Below are 23,392 nucleotides of genomic sequence, written 5' to 3'. Positions count from 1 at the left end.
TTAATACCTGTTACAACCCCTAATGGTGGGAGGTCTATATGGCCTGCATGATTAGCCGCACCAAATAAAACAACAAGACATGCGGTCTTGGACTGGGACCCATGGCTAACTAGGTTGTGTAAAGTAGTACTATTCTTAGCACTTTCATCCCTATTACTTCCACCTCTCGGGGGAGGTCTACATGGCCATCATGATTAGCCTAACAAAGTACAACAACAAAACATGCGGTCTGGGACCCATGGTAACTAGGTTGTGTTAAGTAGTACTGTTCTTATTAGTTTAGTACCTGTTACAACCCCTAATGGTGGGAGGTCTATATGGCCTGCATGATTAGCCGCACCAAATAAAACAACAAGACATGCGGTCTTGGACTGGGACCCATGGCTAACTAGGTTGTGTAAAGTAGTACTATTCTTAGCACTTTCATCCCTGTTACTGCCACCTCTCGGGGGAAACCTACATGGCCATCATGATTAGCCTAACAAAGTACAACAACAAAACATGCGGTCTGGGACCCATGGTAACTAGGTTGTGTTAAGTAGTATTGTTCTTATTAGTTTAATACCTGTTACAACCCCTAATGGTGGGAGGTCTATATTGCCTGCATGATTAGCCGCACCAAATAAAACAACAAGACATGCAGTCTTGGACTGGGACCCATGGCTAACTCGGTTGTGTAAAGTAGTACTATTATTAGCACTTTCATCCCTGTTACTCCCCCTATCGGGGGCGGTCTATATGGCCTGCATGATTACCCTTGCAAAAATATAACAACAAGACGTGCGGTCAGGGAACCATGGTAAGGTTACTTCCTTTTGCACAATCAAGTATACCAGTTGCAGACAGAAATTCTGACCCTGCATTATGGCTGCACCTCTCCCTAAAAGAGGCATCTGTTACAGAGTCTGTGGGCATGTATGCAAAGAGCTGGCCTGCCTAAAAGGAGCAGCAAGGCAGTACAGGTCGTTTTTTACGATGGCCCACGACCCTCAACAGCCACAACAGCATGAAACACCACATATGCCATCCTTTTGCACAATAGAGTACAGGTATGGCATTGACTTGCGGAACCTGGAGATAATTTAGAGGAACCAGGAATATTGAACAAAAAACGTGCTTGGATACCCAGTACAGGTCGTTCTCCTTCCGCCTTTGTAGACGAGGGTCCAGGACCCTCCACAGACACAACAGCAGGAAACACCACCTATGCCATCCTTTTGAACAATAGAGTACAGGTATGGCATCGATTTTAGGAACACAAAGATAATGTTTAGGAACCGGGAAATTTAAAAAGAAACATGATTGGACACCCAGTACACTTTGTTCTCCTTCAGCCTTTTTATACGAGGGTCCCGGACCCTCAACAGAAACAACAGCAGGAAAGAGCACATATGCCATCCTTTTGAACAATAGAGTACAGGTATGGCATTGATTTTAGAAACCCGGAGATAATTTTTAGGAAACGGGAAATTGAACAAAAAAAATGATTGGACACCCATTACACGTCGTTCTCCTTCAGCCTTTTTATAAGAGGGTCCAGGACCCTCAACAGAAACAACAGCAGGAAAGAGCACACATGCCATCCTTTTGTACAATAGAGTACAGGTATGGCATTGATTTTAGAAACCCGGAGATAATTTTTAGGAACCGGGAAATTGAAAAAAAAAAATGATTGGACACCCAGTACACGTCGTTCTCCTTCAGCCTTTTTATAAGAGGGTCCAAGACCCTCAACAGAAACAACAGCAGGAAAGAGGACATATGCCATCCTTTTGAACAATAGAGTACAGGTACGGCATTGATTTTAGAAACCCGGTGATAATTTTTAGGAACCGGGAAATTGAACAAAAAAAATTATTGGACACCCAGTACACTTCGTTCTCCTTCAGCCTTTTTATAAGAGGGTCCAGGACCCTCAACAGAAACAACAGCAGGAAATACCACATATGCCATCCTTTAGAACAATAGAGTACAGGTATGGCATTGTTTTTAGAAACCCAGTAATAATTTTTAGGAACCGTGAAATTGAACAAAAATCCATGCTTGGACATCCAGTACAGTACAGGTTGTTCTCCTTCAGCCTTTTTATAAGAGGGTCCAGGACCCTCAACAGAAACAACAGCAGGAAACACCACATATGCCATCCTTTTGCACAATAGAGTACAGGTATGGCATCCATTTTAGAAACCCGGAGAAAATTTTTAGGAACCAGGAGATGGAAAAAGATGCTTGGTCAACCAGTACACTATGTTCTCCTTCAGCCTTTTTAGACGAGGGTCCCGGACCCTCAACAGAAACAACAGCAGGAAACACCACATATGCCATCATTTTGCACAATAGATTACAGATATGGAATTGATTTGAGGAACCCGGAGATAATTTAGAGGAACCTGGAATATTGATCAAAAAACGTGCTTGGGCACCCAGTACAGGTCGTTCTCCTTCAGCCTTTTTATACGATGGGCCACAACCCTCAACAGGCACAAAAGCATGAAACACCACATATGCCACCCTTTTGCACAATCGAGTACAGGTATGGCATTGATTTGAGGAACCCGGAGATAATTTAGAGGAACCAGGAATATTGAACCAAAAAAGTGCTTGGACACCCAGTACAGGTCGTTCTCCTTCAGCCATTTTATAAGATGGCCCACAACCCTCAACTGGCACAACAGCATGAAACACCACATATGCCATCCTTTTGCACAATAGAGTACAGGTATGGCATTGATTTGAGGAACCCGGAGATAATTTAGAGGAACCCGGAAATTGAGCAAAAAATGTGCTTGGACACCCAGTGCAGGTCGTTCTCCTTCAGCCTTTTTATACGATGGGCCACAACCCTCAACAGGCACAACAGCATGAAACACCAGACCGCATGTTTTGTTGTTATACTTTGTCAGGGTAATCATGCAGGCCATATAGACCTCCCCCGATAGAGGGAGTTACAGGGATTAAAGTGCTAAGGGGGAGTTACAGGGATTAAAGTGATAAGAATAGTACTACTTAACACAAGCTAGTTACCATGGGTCCCAGACCACATGTTTTGTTGTTATACATTGTCAGGGTAATCATGCAGGCCATATAGACCTCCCCAGATAGGGGGAGTAACAGGAATTAAACTGCTAAGAACAGTACTACTTAACACAACCTCGTTACCATGGGTCCCAGACCACATGTTTTGTTGTTATACTTTGTCAGGGTAATCATGCAGGCCATATAGACCTCCCCAGATAGGGGGAGTAACAGGTATTAAACTGCTAAGAACAGTACTACTTAACACAACCTAGTTATCATGGGTCCCAGACCACATGTTTTGTTGTTATACTTTGTCAGGGTAATCATGCAGGCCATATAGACCTCCCCCGATAGGGGGAGTACAGGTATTAAACTGCTAAGAACAGTACTACTTAACACAACCTAGTTACCATGGGTCCCAGACTGGATGTCTTGTTGTTATATTTTGTCAGGGTATTCATGCAGGCCATATAGACCTCCCCCGATAGGGGGAGTTACAGGGATTAAAGTGCTAAGAATAGTACTACTTAACACAACCTAGTTACCATGGGTCCCAGACCGCATGTTTTGTTGTTATACTTTGTCAGGGTAATCATGCAGGCCATATAGACCTCCCCCGATAGGGGGAGTTAAAGGGATTAAAGTGCTATGGGGGAGTTACAGGGATTAAAGTGATAAGAATAGTACTACTTAACACAACCTAGTTACCATGGGTCCCAGACCACATGTTTTGTTGTTATACTTTGTCAGGGTAATCATGCAGGCCATATAGACCTCCCCAGATAGGGGGAGTAACAGGTATTAAACTGCTTAGAACAGTACTACTTAACACAACCTAGTTACCATGGGTCCCAGACCACATGTTTTGTTGTTATACTTTGTCAGGGTAATCATGCAGGCCATATAGACCTCCCCAGATAGGGGGAGTAACAGGTATTAAACTGCTAAGAACAGTACTACTTAACACAGCCTAGTTATCATGGGTCCCAGACCACATGTTTTGTTGTTATACTTTGTCAGGGTAATCATGCAGGCCATATAGACCTCCCCCGATAGGGGGAGTACAGGTATTAAACTGCTAAGAACAGTACTACTTAACACAACCTAGTTACCATGGGTCCCAGACCGGATGTCTTGTTGTTATACTTTGTCAGGGTAATCATGCAGGCCATATAGACCTCCCCCAATATGGGGAGTAACAGGTATTAAACTGCTAAGAACAGTATTACTTAACACAACCTAGTTACCATGGGTCCCAGACCGCATGTCTTGTTGTTATACTTTGTCAGGGTAATCATGCAGGCCATATAGACCTCCCCCGATAGGGGGAGTAACAGGTATTAAACTGCTAAGAACAGTACTACTTAACACAACCTAGTTACCATGGGTCCCAGACCACATGTCTTGCTGTTATACTTTGTCAGGGTAATTATGCAGGCCATATAGACCTCCCCCGATATGGGGAGTTAGAGGGATTAAAGTGCTAAGAATAGTACTACTTAACACAACCTAGTTACCATGGGTCCCAGGCCGCATGTCTTGTTGTTATACTTTGTCAGGGTAATCATGCAGGCCATATAGACCTCCCCCGATAGGGGGAGTAACAGGGATTAAACTGCTAAGAACAGTACTACTTAACACAACCTAGTTACCATGGGTCCCAGACCGCATGTTTTATTATTATACTTTGTCAGGGTCATGATATATCTATCAAATCTATCTATTTATCTTCTATCGATTCTATCTAACTATCAATCTATGTATATCTATCTATCTATCAAATCTATCTATCTCATGGCCGGACTGATTTGAGACAGCCACTTGTGTTTAGGCCAAATTTGAAGTAGGAGGACAGACCAATCATCTTCTTCCATCTCCCTGTTCCAAAAATGCAGGCCATATAGACCTCCCCTGATAGGGGGAGTAACAGGTAGTAAACTGCTAATAATAGTACTACTTAATACACCACGGGTCCAAGACCGCATGTCTTATTGTTATACTCTGTCAGGGAAATTATATATCTATCAAAACTATCTATTTATCTATCAAATCTATCTAACTATCAATCGTATCTATCAAATGTATATTGCATCTATTGATCTATGTAATTCGTATCTATCAAATGTATATTGCATCTTTTGATCTATGTAATTCATATCTATCAAATGTATATTGCACCTTTTGATCTATGTAATTTGTATCTATCAAATGTATATTGCATCGATTGATCTATGTAATTCGTATCTATCAAATGTATATTGCATCTATTGATCTATGTAATCTGTGTATCTATCTATCAAATCTATCTATCTCGTGGTTGTGCAAATGGACTGTTTGCAGTTATTTGCGGTGCGTTACATGGGGAGTTTGGTGCTAAGAATAGTACTACTTAACACAACCTAGTTACCATGGGTCCCAGACCGTATGTTTTGTTGTTATACGTTGTCAGGGTAATCATGCAGGCCATATAGACCTCCCCCTATAGGGGGAGTTACAGGGATTAAAGTGCTAAGGGGGAGTTACAGGGATTAAAGTGATAAGAATAGTACTACTTAACACAACCTAGTTACCATGGGTCCCAAACCACATGTTTTGTTGTTATACTTTGTCAGGGTAATCATGCAGGCCATATAGACCTCCCCAGATTGGGGGAGTAACAGGTATTAAACTGCTAAGAACAGTACTACTTAACACAACCTAGTTACCATGGGTCCCAGACCACATGTTTTGTTGTTATACTTTTTCAGGGTAATCATGCAGGCCATATAGACCTCCCCAGATAGGGGGAGTAACAGGTATTAAACTGCTAAGAACAGTACTACTTAACACAACCTAGTTATCATGGGTCCCTGACCACATGTTTTGTTGTTATACTTTGTCAGGCTAATCATGCAGGCCATATAGACCTTCCCCGATAGTGGGAGTACAGGTATTAAACTGCTAAGAACAGTACTACTTAACACAACCTAGTTACCATGGGTCCCAGACCGCATGTTTTGTTGTTATACTTTGTCAGGGTAATCATGCAGGCCATATAGACCTCCCCCGATAGGGGGAGTTAAAGGGATTAAAGTGCTATGGGGGAGTTACAGGGATTAAAGTGATAAGAATAGTACTACTTAACACAACCTAGTTACCATGGGTCCCAGACCACATGTTTTGTTGTTATACTTTGTCAGGGTAATCATGCAGGCCATATAGACCTCCCCAGATAGGGGGAGTAACAGGTATTAAACTGCTTAGAACAGTACTACTTAACACAACCTAGTTACCATGGGTCCCAGACCACATGTTTTGTTGTTATACTTTGTCAGGGTAATCATGCAGGCCATATAGACCTCCCCCGATAGGGGGAGTTAAAGGGATTAAAGTGCTATGGGGGAGTTACAGGGATTAAAGTGATAAGAATAGTACTACTTAACACAACCTAGTTACCATGGGTCCCAGACCACATGTTTTGTTGTTATACTTTGTCAGGGTAATCATGCAGGCCATATAGACCTCCCCAGATAGGGGGAGTAACAGGTATTAAACTGCTTAGAACAGTACTACTTAACACAACCTAGTTACCATGGGTCCCAGACCACATGTTTTGTTGTTATACTTTGTCAGGGTAATCATGCAGGCCATATAGACCTCCCCAGATAGGGGGAGTAACAGGTATTAAACTGCTAAGAACAGTACTACTTAACACAGCCTAGTTATCATGGGTCCCAGACCACATGTTTTGTTGTTATACTTTGTCAGGGTAATCATGCAGGCCATATAGACCTCCCCCGATAGGGGGAGTACAGGTATTAAACTGCTAAGAACAGTACTACTTAACACAACCTAGTTACCATGGGTCCCAGACCGGATGTCTTGTTGTTATACTTTGTCAGGGTAATCATGCAGGCCATATAGACCTCCCCCAATATGGGGAGTAACAGGTATTAAACTGCTAAGAACAGTATTACTTAACACAACCTAGTTACCATGGGTCCCAGACCGCATGTCTTGTTGTTATACTTTGTCAGGGTAATCATGCAGGCCATATAGACCTCCCCCGATAGGGGGAGTAACAGGTATTAAACTGCTAAGAACAGTACTACTTAACACAACCTAGTTACCATGGGTCCCAGACCACATGTCTTGCTGTTATACTTTGTCAGGGTAATTATGCAGGCCATATAGACCTCCCCCGATATGGGGAGTTAGAGGGATTAAAGTGCTAAGAATAGTACTACTTAACACAACCTAGTTACCATGGGTCCCAGGCCGCATGTCTTGTTGTTATACTTTGTCAGGGTAATCATGCAGGCCATATAGACCTCCCCCGATAGGGGGAGTAACAGGGATTAAACTGCTAAGAACAGTACTACTTAACACAACCTAGTTACCATGGGTCCCAGACCGCATGTTTTATTATTATACTTTGTCAGGGTCATGATATATCTATCAAATCTATCTATTTATCTTCTATCGATTCTATCTAACTATCAATCTATGTATATCTATCTATCTATCAAATCTATCTATCTCATGGCCGGACTGATTTGAGACAGCCACTTGTGTTTAGGCCAAATTTGAAGTAGGAGGACAGACCAATCATCTTCTTCCATCTCCCTGTTCCAAAAATGCAGGCCATATAGACCTCCCCCGATAGGGGGAGTAACAGGTAGTAAACTGCTAATAATAGTACTACTTAATACACCACGGGTCCAAGACCGCATGTCTTATTGTTATACTCTGTCAGGGAAATTATATATCTATCAAAACTATCTATTTATCTATCAAATCTATCTAACTATCAATCGTATCTATCAAATGTATATTGCATCTATTGATCTATGTAATTCGTATCTATCAAATGTATATTGCATCTTTTGATCTATGTAATTCATATCTATCAAATGTATATTGCACCTTTTGATCTATGTAATTTGTATCTATCAAATGTATATTGCATCGATTGATCTATGTAATTCGTATCTATCAAATGTATATTGCATCTATTGATCTATGTAATCTGTGTATCTATCTATCAAATCTATCTATCTCGTGGTTGTGCAAATGGACTGTTTGCAGTTATTTGCGGTGCGTTACATGGGGAGTTTGGTGCTAAGAATAGTACTACTTAACACAACCTAGTTACCATGGGTCCCAGACCGTATGTTTTGTTGTTATACTTTGTCAGGGTAATCATGCAGGCCATATAGACCTCCCCCTATAGGGGGAGTTACAGGGATTAAAGTGCTAAGGGGGAGTTACAGGGATTAAAGTGATAAGAATAGTACTACTTAACACAACCTAGTTACCATGGGTCCCAAACCACATGTTTTGTTGTTATACTTTGTCAGGGTAATCATGCAGGCCATATAGACCTCCCCAGATTGGGGGAGTAACAGGTATTAAACTGCTAAGAACAGTACTACTTAACACAACCTAGTTACCATGGGTCCCAGACCACATGTTTTGTTGTTATACTTTTTCAGGGTAATCATGCAGGCCATATAGACCTCCCCAGATAGGGGGAGTAACAGGTATTAAACTGCTAAGAACAGTACTACTTAACACAACCTAGTTATCATGGGTCCCTGACCACATGTTTTGTTGTTATACTTTGTCAGGCTAATCATGCAGGCCATATAGACCTTCCCCGATAGTGGGAGTACAGGTATTAAACTGCTAAGAACAGTACTACTTAACACAACCTAGTTACCATGGGTCACAGACGGGATGTCTTGTTGTTATACTTTGTCAGGGTAATCATGCAGGCCATATAGACCTCCCCCAATATGGGGAGTAACAGGTATTAAACTGCTAAGAACAGTACTACTTAACACAACCTAGTTACCATGGGTCCCAGACCGCATGTCTTGTTGTTATACTTTGTCAGGGTAATCATGCAGGCCATATAGACCTCCCCCGATAGGGAGAGTAACAGGTATTAAATTGCTAAGAACAGTACTACTTAACACAACCTAGTTACCATGGGTCCCAGACCACATGTCTTGTTGTTATACTTTGTCAGGGTAATCATGCAGGCCATATAGACCTCCTCCGGTATGGGGAGTTACAGGGATTAAAGTGCTAAGTATAGTACTACTTAACACAACCTAGTTATCATGGGTCCCAGACCGCATGTCTTGTTGTTATACTTTGTCAGGGTAATCATTCAGGCCATATAGACCTCCCCCTATAGGGGGAGTTACAGGGATTAAAGTGCTAAGGGGGAGTTACAGGGATTAAAGTGATAAGAATAGTACTACTTAACACAACCTAGTTACCATGGGTCCCAGACCGTATGTTTTGTTGTTATACTTTGTCAGGGTAATCATGCAGGCCATATAGACCTCCCCCTATAGGGGGAGTTACAGGTATTAAAGTGCTAAGGGGGAGTTACAGGGATTAAAGTGATAAGAATAGTACTACTTAACACAACCTAGTTACCATGGGTCCCAGACCACATGTTTTGTTGTTATACTTTGTCAGGGTAATCATGCAGGCCATATAGACCTCCCCAGATAGGGGGAGTAACAGGTATTAAACTGCTAAGAACAGTACTACTTAACACAACCTAGTTACCATGGGTCCCAGACCACATGTTTTGTTGTTATACTTTGTCAGGGTAATCATACAGGCCATATAGACCTCCCCAGATAGGGGGAGTAACAGGTATTAAACTGCTAAGAACAGTACTACTTAACACAACCTAGTTATCATGGGTCCCTGACCACATGTTTTGTTGTTATACTTTGTCAGGGTAATCATGCAGGCCATATAGACCTTCCCCGATAGGGGGAGTACAGGTATTAAACTGCTAAGAACAGTACTACTTAACACAACCTAGTTACCATGGGTCACAGACCGGATGTCTTGTTGTTATACTTTGTCAGGGTAATCATGCAGGCCATATAGACCTCCCCCAATATTTGGAGTAACAGGTATTAAACTGCTAAGAACAGTACTACTTAACACAACCTAGTTACCATGGGTCCCAGACCGCATGTCTTGTTGTTATACTTTGTCAGGGTAATCATGCAGGCCATATAGACCTCCTCCGATATGGGGAGTTACAGGGATTAAAGTGCTAAGTATAGTACTACTTAACACAACCTAGTTATCATGGGTCCCAGACCGCATGTCTTGTTGTTATACTTTGTCAGGGTAATCATTCAGGCCATACAGACCTCCCCCGATAGGGGGAGTAACAGGTTTTAAACTGCTAAGAACAGTACTACTTAACACAACCTAGTTACCATGGGTCCCAGACCGCATGTCTTGTTGTTATACTTTGTCAGGGTAATCATGCAGGCCATATAGACCTCCCCCAATAGGGGGAGTAACAGGGATTAAAGTGCTAAGAATAGTACTACTTAACACAACCTAGTTACCATGGGTCCCAGACTGCATGTCTATCTAACTATCAATCTATGTATATCTATCTATCAAATCTATCTATCTCATGGCCGGACTGATTTGAGACAGCCACTTGTGTTTAGGCCAAATTTGAAGTAGGAGGACAGACCAATCATCTTCTTCCATCTCCCTGTTCCAAAAATGCAGGCCATATAGACCTCCCCCGATAGGGGGAGTAACAGGTAGTAAACTGCTAAGAATATTACTACTTAATACACCACGGGTCCAAGACCGCATGTCTTATTGTTATACTCTGTCAGGGAAATTATATATCTATCAAATCTATCTATTTATCTATCGAATCTATCTAACTATCAATCGTATCTATCAAATGTATATTGCATCTATTGATCTATGTAATTCGTATCTATCAAATGTATACTGCATCTTTTGATCTATGTAATTCGTATCTATCAAATGTATATTGCATCGATTGATCTATGTAATCCGTATCTATCAAATGTAGATTGCATCTATTGATCTATGTAATTTGTATCTATCATATGTATATTGCATCTATTGATCTATGTAATCTATGTATCTATCTATCAAATCTGTAGTGGGAAAACAGGAAGGCGTCAATAGGGTGATAACGTTTAAGACCCTGACAGGTAGGTATGAGGAAAAAGGGTACTCACAAGTAGGGCGGCACTTAGACGTGCCAAACCAAGCGGGCCGGGACCTCAGCGTCGCCCGGACCAAATTCCGTATGGTCCGGCCTGACGATTGGTTGTTGCCTTATTGAGTCTTCCGGGCGACGCTGAGGTCCCGGCCCGCTTGGTTTGGCACGTCTAAGTGCCGCCCTACTTGTGATTACCCTTTTTCCTCATACCTACCTGTCAGGGTCTCAAACGTTATCACCCTATTGGCGCCTTCCTGTTTTCCCACTACAGATTTTCCAACCGTTGACATACGTTAAAGAAGAACGGCCTCACATCGGATTGTTTGTACTGACTTTCGTTTACGTCACCTTAGGCGCACCTCCATCAAGAACTGCTTTTGTTTTGATTTCTTGTATCTATCAAATCTATCTATCTCGTGGTTGTGCAAATGGACTGTTTGCGGTTGTTTGCGGTGCGTTACACGGGGAGTTTGGTCTGTCACTGTGAAGCGGGCGTAACCCTTACACTACCTGATCGATACAACATCATACCTGAAGTTTTAAAGCACTTTATTAAAAAAATAAATATAGGAATGTTAGGTGATTAAGGCCCTTTATGGGTTAAAACCAGACTCTGCATCAACTATGTAATTTTCCATGGGAGTTTTTCCATGGATCCCCCTCCAGCATGCCACAGTCCAGATGTTAGTCCCCTTGAAACAACTTTTCCCTCACTATTGTGGCCAGAAAGAGTCCTTGTGGGTTTTAAAGTTCGCCTGCCTATTGAAGTCAATAGCGGTTCGCGCGGTTTGCCGGTTCACGAACAGTAGCGGAAGTTCGAGTCCGCTGTTCACGAACCTAAATTTTAAGGTTCGCGACATCACTATTCACCAGCTTCCCTCAAAAGAGAACATGAGATACAATGCAGCCAAATCCTTGCACACTCATGGGAAGGTCAGGGTAGAGTGCCGAAAAAACGAACCTGACTAGTACACTGTTTGTTGTTGGGCAGCATCTCAGGACTCTTTAAGGTCTAATATTGGACTTTAAGGTGTATTCTACCACTTAGCGCTGTGTTTCTGTCCTCTTTCTACATATATATATATATATATATATATATAATTGGACACTTTGTAGGTAAAAGTGCACACAAAGACTAACAATAATATTGTCTCAAGGGTACCTGTAATATGCTCACTGTCCGGTAACACGCTGGGGAGCAAATGAGTCAGAGTGTGTAGAGATCTGCAGCTGTGGAGACTGAGCCGGTCTGTAGTCAGCGTCTCAAAAAATAGAAATGTGTTCCACTGGATTGTCCCCACGAGAAGCGCAAAGATCTCCAGGATAAAGTAAAACTTCCTTTATTATAATTACAAAAGTAAAAACATGACAGCCTACACACAGCTGTAATAAAGCACTAAGTATAAAAACACTGTGTCAGTGATCTGGACCACACGCAGACATGTTTCGTGCGGTTGCGCACTTGATCACTGCTTGAAAGCAATCCTGATCACTCTTGCTTTATAGCACTTTTCTTAAAGAGACATTTGTAAGAGTTAGACACTGTGTTATTTTTAACTGATTACTGCCTATCCTTTGTTGAAGAACCTTTTCAAAGAATTATTTCATACATAATAAGCAATGATTTTTTTACATGAATAGTAAGGCCTAGATTTGGAGTTCGGCGGTAAAAGGGCTGTTAACGCTCCGCGGGCTTTTTTCTGGCCGCACCATAAATTTAACTCTGGTATCGAGAGTTAAAACAAATGCTGCGTTAGGCTCCAAAAAAGGAGCGTAGGGCATTTTTACCGCAAATGCAACTCTCGATACCAGAGTTGCTTACGGACGCGGCCGGCATCAAAAACGTGCTCGTGCACGATTCTCCCATAGGAAACAATGGGGCAGTTTGAGCTGAAAAAAAACCTAACACCTGCAAAAAAGCAGCGTTCAGCTCCTAACGCAGCCCCATTGTTTCCTATGGGAAAACACTTCCTACGTCTGCACCTAACACTCTAACATGTACCCCGAGTCTAAACACCCCTAGCCTTACACTTATTAACCCCTAATCTGCCGCCCCCGCTATCGCTGACCCCTGCATTACACTTTTAACCCCTAATCTTCCGCTCCGTAAACCGCCGCAACCTACGGTATCCCTATGTACCCCTAATCTGCTGCCCTAACATCGCCGACCCCTATGTTATATTTATTAACCCCTAATCTGCCCCCCACAACGTCGCCGACACCTACCTACACTTATTAACCCCTAATCTGCCGAGCGGACCTGAGCGCTACTATAATAAAGTTATTAACCCCTAATCCGCCTCACTAACCCTATCATAAATGGTATTAACCCCTAATCTGCCCTCCCTAACATCGCCGACACCTACCTTCAATTATTAACCCCTAATCTTCCGATCGGAGCTCACCGCTATTCTAATAAATGTATTAACCCCTAAAGCTAAGTCTAACCCTAACACTAACACCCCCCTAACTTAAATATAATTTACATATAACGAAATAAATTAACTCTTATTAAATAAATTAATCCTATTTAAAGCTAAATACTTACCTGTAAAATAAATCCTAATATAGCTACAATATAAATTATAATTATATTATAGCTATTTTAGGATTAATATTTATTTTACAGGCAACTTGGTATTTATTTTAACTAGGTACAATAGCTATTAAATAGTTAAGAACTATTTAATAGTTACCTAGTTAAAATAATTACTAAATTACATGTAAAATAAATCCGAACCTAAGATATAATTAAACCTAACACTACACTATCAATAAAATAATTAAATAAACTACCTACAATTACCTACAATTAACCTAACACTACACTATCAATAAATTAAATAAACACAATTGCTACAAATAAATACAATTAAATAAACTAGCTAAAGTACAAAAAATAAAAAAGAACTAAGTTACAGAAAATAAAAAAATATTTACAAACATAAGAAAAATATTACAACAATTTTAAACTAATTACACCTACTCTAAGCCCCCTAATAAAATAACAAAGCCCCCCAAAATAAAAAATTCCCTACCCTATTCTAAATTAAAAAAGTTACAAGCTCTTTTACCTTACCAGCCCTGAACAGGGCCCTTTGCGGGGCATGCCCCAAGAATTTCAGCTCTTTTGCCTGTAAAAAAAAACATACAATACCCCCCCCCCCCCCAACATTACAACCCACCACCCACATACCCCTAATCTAACCCAAACCCCCCTTAAATAAACCTAACACTAATCCCCTGAAGATCTTCCTACCTTGTCTTCACCATCCAGGTATCACCGATCGGTCCTGGCTCCGATATCTTCATCCAACCCAAGCGGGGGCTAGACATCCACTGAAGAAGTCCAGAAGAGGGTCCAAAGTCTTCCTCCTATCCGGCAAGAAGAGGACATCCGGACCGGCAAACATCTTCTCCAAGCGGCATCTTCGATCTTCTTCCATCCGGTGCGGAGCGGGTCCATCTTGAAGCAGGCGACGCGGATCCATCCTCTTCTTCCGATGTCTCCCGATGAATGACGGTTCCTTTAAGGGACGTCATCCAAGATGGCGTCCCTCGAATTCCGATTGGCTGATAGGATTCTATCAGCCAATCGGAATTAAGGTAGGAATTTTCTGATTGGCTGATGGAATCAGCCAATCAGAATCAAGTTCAATCCGATTGGCTGATCCAATCAGCCAATCAGATTGAGCTCGCATTCTATTGGCTGTTCCGATCAGCCAATAGAATGCGAGCTCAATCTGATTGGCTGATTGGATCGGCCAATCGGATTGAACTAGATTCTGATTGGCGTTAGCCAGAAAGCTCTTAACTCCTGCTATTTTCAGGCGGCTGGAATCTTGTCGTTAGAGCTCTAACGCTCACTGCAGAAACGACTCTAAATACCGGCGTTAGATAGATCCCATTGAAAAGATAGGCTACGCAAATGGCGTAGGGGGATCTGCGGTATGGAAAAGTCGCGGCTGCAAAGTGAGCGTTAGACCCTTTAATCACTGACTCCAAATACCAGCGGGCGGCCAAAACCAGCGTTAGGAGCCTCTAACGCTGGTTTTGACGGCTACCGCCGAACTCCAAATCTAGGCCTAAGTGTTTATTAACTTAATATTAAATATTAAACATTAGTTAAACTATTAGAAGTTATCTCTATTATTTCATTTTGTAAATTTTGATGAATTTAATGTATCGATCTATCAATTTTTATGTTAATGTTCATTTTTATTCTGCTTAATGTCTGGAATATATCTTATATAGTTAAGAATAGAACAATAAATAAAAATTGGAATCCTTCACATTAAAAACATGTAATCCACTAGGGCTTAATATGCGTAGAGATCTAGATCTATTTGTGAACTAATATCTATCTAACAGTTTGATAAGAAGAATACTGAATAAAAATTGAAGGGAGAAATAATGTATGACCATCAAATATAAGTCTTAATCAATTACTTTTACACATATCCTTATTTTTAAATTCTGCTCTAGAAATAAATATAACAATCACTGTATGTTATACAGAATTATTTTGTAATATATGAATTACATCTAAACACTATAGTTTAAGGATTACAATTTTTATTTATTGTTCTATTCTTAACTATATAAGATATATTCCAGACATTAAGCAGAATAAAAATGAACATTAACATAAAAATTGATAGATCGATACATTAAATTCATCAAAATTTACAAAATGAAATAATAGAGATAACTTCTAATAGTTTAACTAATGTTTAATATCTAATATTAAGTTAATAAACACTATTACTATTCATGTAAAAAAATCATTGCTTATTATGTATGAAATAATTCTTTGAAAAGGTTCTTCAACAAAGGATAGGCAGTAATCAGTGAAAAATAACACAGTGTCTAACACTTACAAATGTCTCTTTAAGAAAAGTGCTATAAAGCAAGAGTGATCAGGATTGCTTTCAAGCAGTGATCAAGTTCGCAACCGCACAAAACATGTCTGCGTGTGGTCCAGATCACTGACACTGTGCTTTTATACTTAGTGCTTTATTACAGCTGTGTGTAGGCTGTCATGTTTTTACTTTTGTAATTATAATAAAGGAAGTTTTACTTTATCCTGGAGATCTTTGCGCTTCTTGTGGGGACAATCCAGTGGAACACATATATATATATATATATATATATATATATATATAGTTCTGTATATATGTATTTACAGACAGATATACACATAAAAACAAATTAATACATATTTTTACATACAGTATATAGACATATATATATATATATATATATATATATATATATATATATATATATATATATATATATATTTGTGTGTGTGTGTGTGTGTGTGTGTGTGCGCACAGGAGCTCTTTACAGTTAAGTAGATGAAAACATTTCCAATTCCAATGTTCTGCACAAAGAGGAATATGTTCTAAGTATTTATAGATTTTCTTATATATAAATCTGTATAAATATTTACCTATGTATAATTATCTATATATAGGTATAAATATATATTTTACCAAAATACCATCAGATATATGTAGAAATATGTATTTATGAATAAATAAAACATATTCTGCTATTTGAAGAACATTGAAATGTGAAATATTCCTTTTTTCATGTTGGTTTAGCGCACTTGAGAAATTGAAGATGCGATCAGATTTGCGTGAGTAGAGTGTTCTAAGAGGGAATAAGTTAACATGATCATGATATTCGAAGTTTGGCTTTTGCATGTATAGGGTTAGCGAGAGTGTAAACTTTTTATTTTCAACTTGTAATTTGTAATTGCAGCTTACTTCTAGCAGAGTTAGCAAGCTATCACTGAACCAATTTGGATGTAGGTACTACGTCACAGGGTATTTTGCAGCATCCTTATGGCTCATGCTGCGGTCCTCGCTGTCAGCTTTGACAGTGAAGACTGCAGCCAGAAGCAGAAGGCATCTGCCGTCATATGGTAAGGAAGAACTATTAATTCTTCCTTAACCATATAAAGGCAGCTTGCTGGCTTGCTATGATGCCATGGGTGGTGTGGGAGGTTAAGAAGGGAGGCGGGTGGCGAATTGCAGGAGGGGGGAGGGAGGAGAAAAAGGGGAGGCTTCTCTATGCAACAGAAAAGAGTTAGAGGGGGGGGTAGAGAGTGGGAAGAATCAGGGAGTTGGGATGGTTCAGAAGGGATCCCTACAATAATAAAACAAAAACAGAATTTATGCTTACCTGATAAATTACTTTCTCCAACGGTGTGTTCGGTCCACGGCGTCATCCTTACTTGTGGGATATTCTCTTCCCCAACAGGAAATGGCAAAGAGCCCAGCAAAGCTGGTCACATGATCCCTCCTAGGCTCCGCCTTCCCCAGTCATTCGACCGACGTAAAGGAGGAATATGCATAGGAGAAATCATATGATACCGTGGTGACTGTAGTTAGAGAAAATAATTCATCAGACCTGATTAAAAAAACAGGGCGGGCCGTGGACCGGACACACCGTTGGATAAATTATTTTATCAGGTAAGCATAAATTCTGTTTTCTCCAACATAGGTGTGTCCGGTCCACGGCGTCATCCTTACTTGTGGGAACCAATACCAAAGCTTTAGGACACGGATGATGGGAGGGAGCAAATCAGGTCACCTAGATGGAAGGCACCACGGCTTGCAAAACCTTTCTCCCAAAAATAGCCTCCGAAGAAGCAAAAGTATCAAATTTGTAAAATTTGGTAAAAGTGTGCAGTGAAGACCAAGTCGCTGCCTTACATATCTGATCAACAGAAGCCTCGTTCTTGAAGGCCCATGTGGAAGCCACAGCCCTAGTGGAGTGAGCTGTGATTCTTTCAGGAGGCTGCCGTCTGGCAGTCTCATAAGCCAATCGGATGATGCTTTTAAGCCAAAAAGAGAGAGAGGTAGAAGTTGCCTTTTGACCTCTCCTTTTACCAGAATAAACAACAAACAAGGAAGATGTTTGTCTGAAATCCTTTGTAGCCTCTAAATAGAATTTTAGAGCACGAACTACATCCAAATTGTGCAACAAACGTTCCTTCTTTGAAACTGGATTCGGACACAAAGAAGGCACAACTATCTCCTGGTTAATATTTTTGTTAGAAACAACTTTCGGAAGAAAACCAGGTTTAGTACGCAAAACCACCTTATCTGCATGGCACACCAGATAAGGAGGAGAACACTGCAGAGCAGATAACTCTGAAACTCTTCTAGCAGAAGAAATTGCAACCAAAAACAAAACTTTCCAAGATAATAACTTAATATCTACGGAATGTAAGGGTTCAAACGGAACCCCTTGAAGAACTGAAAGAACTAAATTGAGACTCCAAGGAGGAGTCAAAGGTTTGTAAACAGGCTTGATTCTAACCAGAGCCTGAACAAAAGCTTGAACATCTGGCACAGCCGCCAGCTTTTTGTGAAGTAAAACAGATAAAGCAGAAATCTGTCCCTTCAAAGAACTTGCAGATAATCCTTTCTCCAAACCCTCTTGTAGAAAGGATAGAATCTTAGGAATTTTTATCTTGTTCCATGGGAATCCTTTAGATTCGCACCAACAGATATATTTTTTCCAAATTTTATGGTAAATTTTTCTAGTTACAGGCTTTCTAGCCTGAATAAGAGTATCAATGGCAGAATCTGAGAACCCACGCTTTGATAAAATCAAGCGTTCAATCTCCAAGCAGTCAGTTGGAGTGAGGCCAGATTCGGATGTTCGAACGGACCTTGAACAAGAAGGTCCTGTCTCAAAGGTAGCTTCCATGGTGGAGCCGATGACATATTCACCAGGTCTGCATACCAAGTTCTGCGTGGCCACGCAGGAGCTATCAAGATCACCGAAGCCCTCTCCTGATTGATCCTGGCTACCAGCCTGGGAATGAGAGGAAACGGTGGGAATACATAAGATAGGTTGAAGGTCCAGGGCGCTACTAGTGCATCTACTAGAGTCGCCTTGGGATCCCTGGATCTGGACCCGTAGCAAGGAACCTTGAAGTTCTGACGAGACGCCATCAGATCCATGTCTGGAATGCCCCATAATTGAGTTATTTGGGCAAAGATTTCCGGATGAAGTTCCCACTCCCCCGGATGAAATGTCTGACGACTCAGAAAATCCGCTTCCCAATTTTCCACTCCTGGGATGTGGATTGCAGACAAGTGGCAGGAGTGATTCTCCGCCCATTGAATTATTTTGGTCACTTCTTCCATCGCCAGGGAACTCCTTGTTCCCCCCTGATGGTTGATATATGCAACAGTCGTCATGTTGTCTGATTGAAACCTTATGAATTTGGCCTTTGCTAGTTGAGGCCAAGCCTTGAGAGTATTGAATATCGCTCTCACTTCCAGAATGTTTATCGGGAGAATAGATTCTTCCCGAGACCATAGACCCTGAGCTTTCAGGGGTTCCCAGACCGCGCCCCAGCCCACCAGACTGGCGTCGGTCGTGACAATGACCCACTCTGGTCTGCGGAAGCTCATCCCTTGTGACAGGTTGTCCAGGGTCAGCCACCAACGGAGTGAATCTCTGGTCCTCTGATCTACTTGGATCGTCGGAGACAAGTCTGTATAATCCCCATTCCACTGTCTGAGCATGCACAGTTGTAATGGTCTTAGATGAATTCGCGCAAAAGGAACTATGTCCATTGCCGCAACTATCAAACCTATTACTTCCATGCACTGCGCTATGGAAGGAAGAAGAACAGAATGAAGTACTTGACAAGAGCTTAGAAGTTTTGATTTTCTGGCCTCTGTCAGAAAAATCTTCATTTCTAAGGAGTCTATTATTGTTCCCAAGAAGGGAACTCTTGTTGACGGGAATAGAGAACTTTTTTCTACATTCACTTTCCACCCGTGAGATCTGAGAAAGGCTAGGACAATGTCCGTATGAGCCTTTGCTTGTGGCAGAGACGACGCTTGAATCAGTATGTCGTCCAAGTAAGGTACTACTGCAATGCCCCTTGGCCTTAGCACCGCTAGAAGGGACCCTAGTACCTTTGTGAAAATTCTTGGAGCAGTGGCTAATCCGAATGGAAGTGCCACAAACTGGTAATGCTTGTCCAGAAAGGCGAACCTTAGGAACCGATGATGTTCCTTGTGGATAGGAATATGTAGATACGCATCCTTTAAATCCACCGTGGTCATGAATTGACCTTCCTGGATGGTAGGAAGAATTGTCCGAATGGTTTCCATTTTGAACGATGGAACCCTGAGAAATTTGTTTAGGATCTTGAGATCCAAAATTGGACTGAATGTTCCCTCTTTTTTGGGAACTATGAACAGATTGGAGTAAAACCCCATCCCTTGTTCTCCTAATGGAACGGGATGAATCACTCCCATTTTTAACAGGTCTTCTACACAATGTAAGAATGCCTGTCTTTTTATTTGGTCTGAAGACAATTGAGACCTGTGGAACCTTCCCCTTGGAGGAAGTTCCTTGAATTCCAGGAGATAACCTTGAGAAACTATTTCTAGCGCCCAAGGATCCTGAACATCTCTTGCCCAAGCCTGAGCGAAGAGAGAGAGTCTGCCCCCCACCAGATCCGGTCCCGGATCGGGGGCCAACACCTCATGCTGTCTTAGTAGCGGTAGCAGGCTTCTTGGCCTGCTTACCTTTGTTCCAGCCTTGCATCGGTCTCCAGGCTGGCTTGGTTTGAGAAGTATTACCCTCTTGCTTAGAGGGTGTAGAATTTGAGGCTGGTCCGTTTCTGCGAAAGGGACGAAAATTTGGCTTATTTTTAGCCTTAAAAGACCTATCCTGAGGAAGGGCGTGGCCCTTTCCCCCAGTGATGTCTGAAATAATCTCTTTCAAGTCAGGGCCAAACAGCGTCTTCCCCTTGAAAGGGATGTTAAGCAATTTGTTCTTGGAGGACACATCCGCTGACCAAGACTTTAGCCAAAGCGCTCTGCGTGCCACAATAGCAAAACCTGAATTTTTCGCCGCTAATCTAGCTAATTGCAAAGTGGCGTCTAAGGTAAAAGAGTTAGCCAATTTAAGTGCGTGAACTCTGTCCATAACCTCCTCATAAGAAGATTCTTTATTGAGCGACTTTTCTAGTTCTTCGAACCAGAAACACGCTGCTGTAGTGACAGGAACAATGCATGAAATTGGTTGTAAAAGGTAACCTTGCTGAACAAACATCTTTTTAAGCAAACCCTCTAATTTTTTATCCATAGGATCTTTGAAAGCACAACTATCTTCTATAGGGATAGTGGTGCGTTTGTTTAGAGTAGAAACCGCCCCCTCGACCTTGGGGACTGTCTGCCATAAGTCCTTCCTGGGGTCGACCATAGGAAATAATTTCTTAAATATAGGGGGAGGGACAAAAGGTATGCCGGGCCTTTCCCATTCTTTATTTACAATGTCCGCCACCCGCTTGGGTATAGGAAAGGCTTCGGGGGGCACCGGGACCTCTAGGAACTTGTCCATCTTACATAGTTTCTCTGGAATCACCAAATTGTCACAATCATCCAGAGTAGATAACACCTCCTTAAGCAGAGCGCGGAGATGTTCCAATTTAAATTTGAATGTAATAACATCAGGTTCAGCTTGTTGAGAAATTTTTCCTGAATCTGAAATTTCTCCCTCAGACAAAACCTCCCTGGCCCCTTCAGACTGGTGTAAGGGCGTGTCAGAACCATTATCATCAGCGTCCTCATGCTCTTCAGTATCTAAAACAGAGCAGTCGCGCTTTCGCTGATAAGCAGGCATTTTGGCTAAAATGTTTTTAATAGAATTATCCATTACAGCCGTCAATTGTTGCATAGTAAGGAGGATTGGCGCACTAGATGAACTAGGGGCCTCCTGAGTGGGCAAGACTTGGGTAGAAATAGAAGGAGATGATGCAGTACCATGCTTACTCCCCTCACTTAAGGAATCATTTTGGGCAACATTATTATCAGAGGCATCATTGTCCCTACTTTGTTTATCACATTCATCACATATATTTAAATGGAGAGGAACCTTGGCTTCCGAACATACAGAACATCGTCTATCTGATTGTTCAGACATGTTAACAGGCATAAACTTGATAACAAAGCACAAAAAACGTTTTAAAATAAAACCGTTACTGTCACTTTAAATGTTAAACTGAACACACTTTATTACTGAATATGTGAAAAAGTATGAAGGAATTGTTCAAAATTCACCAAAATTTCACCACAGTGTCTTAATGGCTTAAAAGTATTGCACACCAAATTTGAAAGCTTTAACTCTTAAAATAACGGAACCGGAGCCGTTTTTACATTTAACCCCTATACAGTCCCTGGTATCTGCTTTGCTGAGACCCAACCAAGCCCAGAGGGGAATACGATACCAAATGACGCCTTCAATAAGCTTTTTCAGTGGATCCGAGCTCCTCACACATGCATCTGCATGCCTTGCTTTCCAAAAACAACTGCGCATTAGTGGCGCGAAAATGAGGCTCTGCCTATGTTAGCAAAGGCCCCCAGTGAAAAAGGTGTCCAATACAGTGCCTGCCGTTTTTTTAATGCAATTCCCAAGATTAAAATAACCCTTCAAAGTTATAATCCATTAAATATGCTTATAAAGTAATCGTATTAGCCCAGAAAAATGTCTACCAGTCTTTAAAGCCCTTGTGAAGCCCTTTATTCTTATATTTAAACTAAGAAAATGGCTTACCGGATCCCATAGGGAAAATGACAGCTTCCAGCATTACCAAGTCTTGTTAGAAATGTGTCATACCTCAAGCAGCAAAGTCTGCCCACTGTTTCCCCCAACTGAAGTTACTTCATCTCAACAGTCCTGTGTGGAAACAGCCATCGATTTTAGTAACGGTTGCTAAAATCATCTTCCTCTTACAAACAGAAATCTTCATCTCTTTTCTGTTTCAGAGTAAATAGTACATACCAGCACTATTTTAAAATAACAAACTCTTGATTGAAGAATAAAACTACATTTAAACACCAAAAAACTCTAAGCCATCTCCGTGGAGATGTTGCCTGTGCAACGGCAAAGAGAATGACTGGGGAAGGCGGAGCCTAGGAGGGATCATGTGACCAGCTTTGCTGGGCTCTTTGCCATTTCCTGTTGGGGAAGAGAATATCCCACAAGTAAGGATGACGCCGTGGACCGGACACACCTATGTTGGAGAAAACAAGTAATTAAAAAAAAATGTCCCTAAAACTATATACTGGCAGATTGTCTGTCATTAATAAGATGGTGGTGGGGAGTGAGGGAGGGAAGATAGCTGTTTGTGAGGGATCAGGTAGGGATCAGGGGGTGGGCGGTGTCATGTGGGAGGGTTATCTCTACAATACCGATAAAATTAACCTTACAAGCCACCCGATTAACCCCTTTACTACCATGAATATTAGAATTGTGGTTCACAGATGCAATTTGCAGCCTTCTATTACCAAAAGCAATGGCAAA

This window comes from Bombina bombina, chromosome 3 (genome assembly GCF_027579735.1).
Source record: "Bombina bombina isolate aBomBom1 chromosome 3, aBomBom1.pri, whole genome shotgun sequence".
NCBI lineage: Eukaryota > Metazoa > Chordata > Amphibia > Anura > Bombinatoridae > Bombina > Bombina bombina.
Note: the sequence above shows the minus strand (reverse complement) of the source record.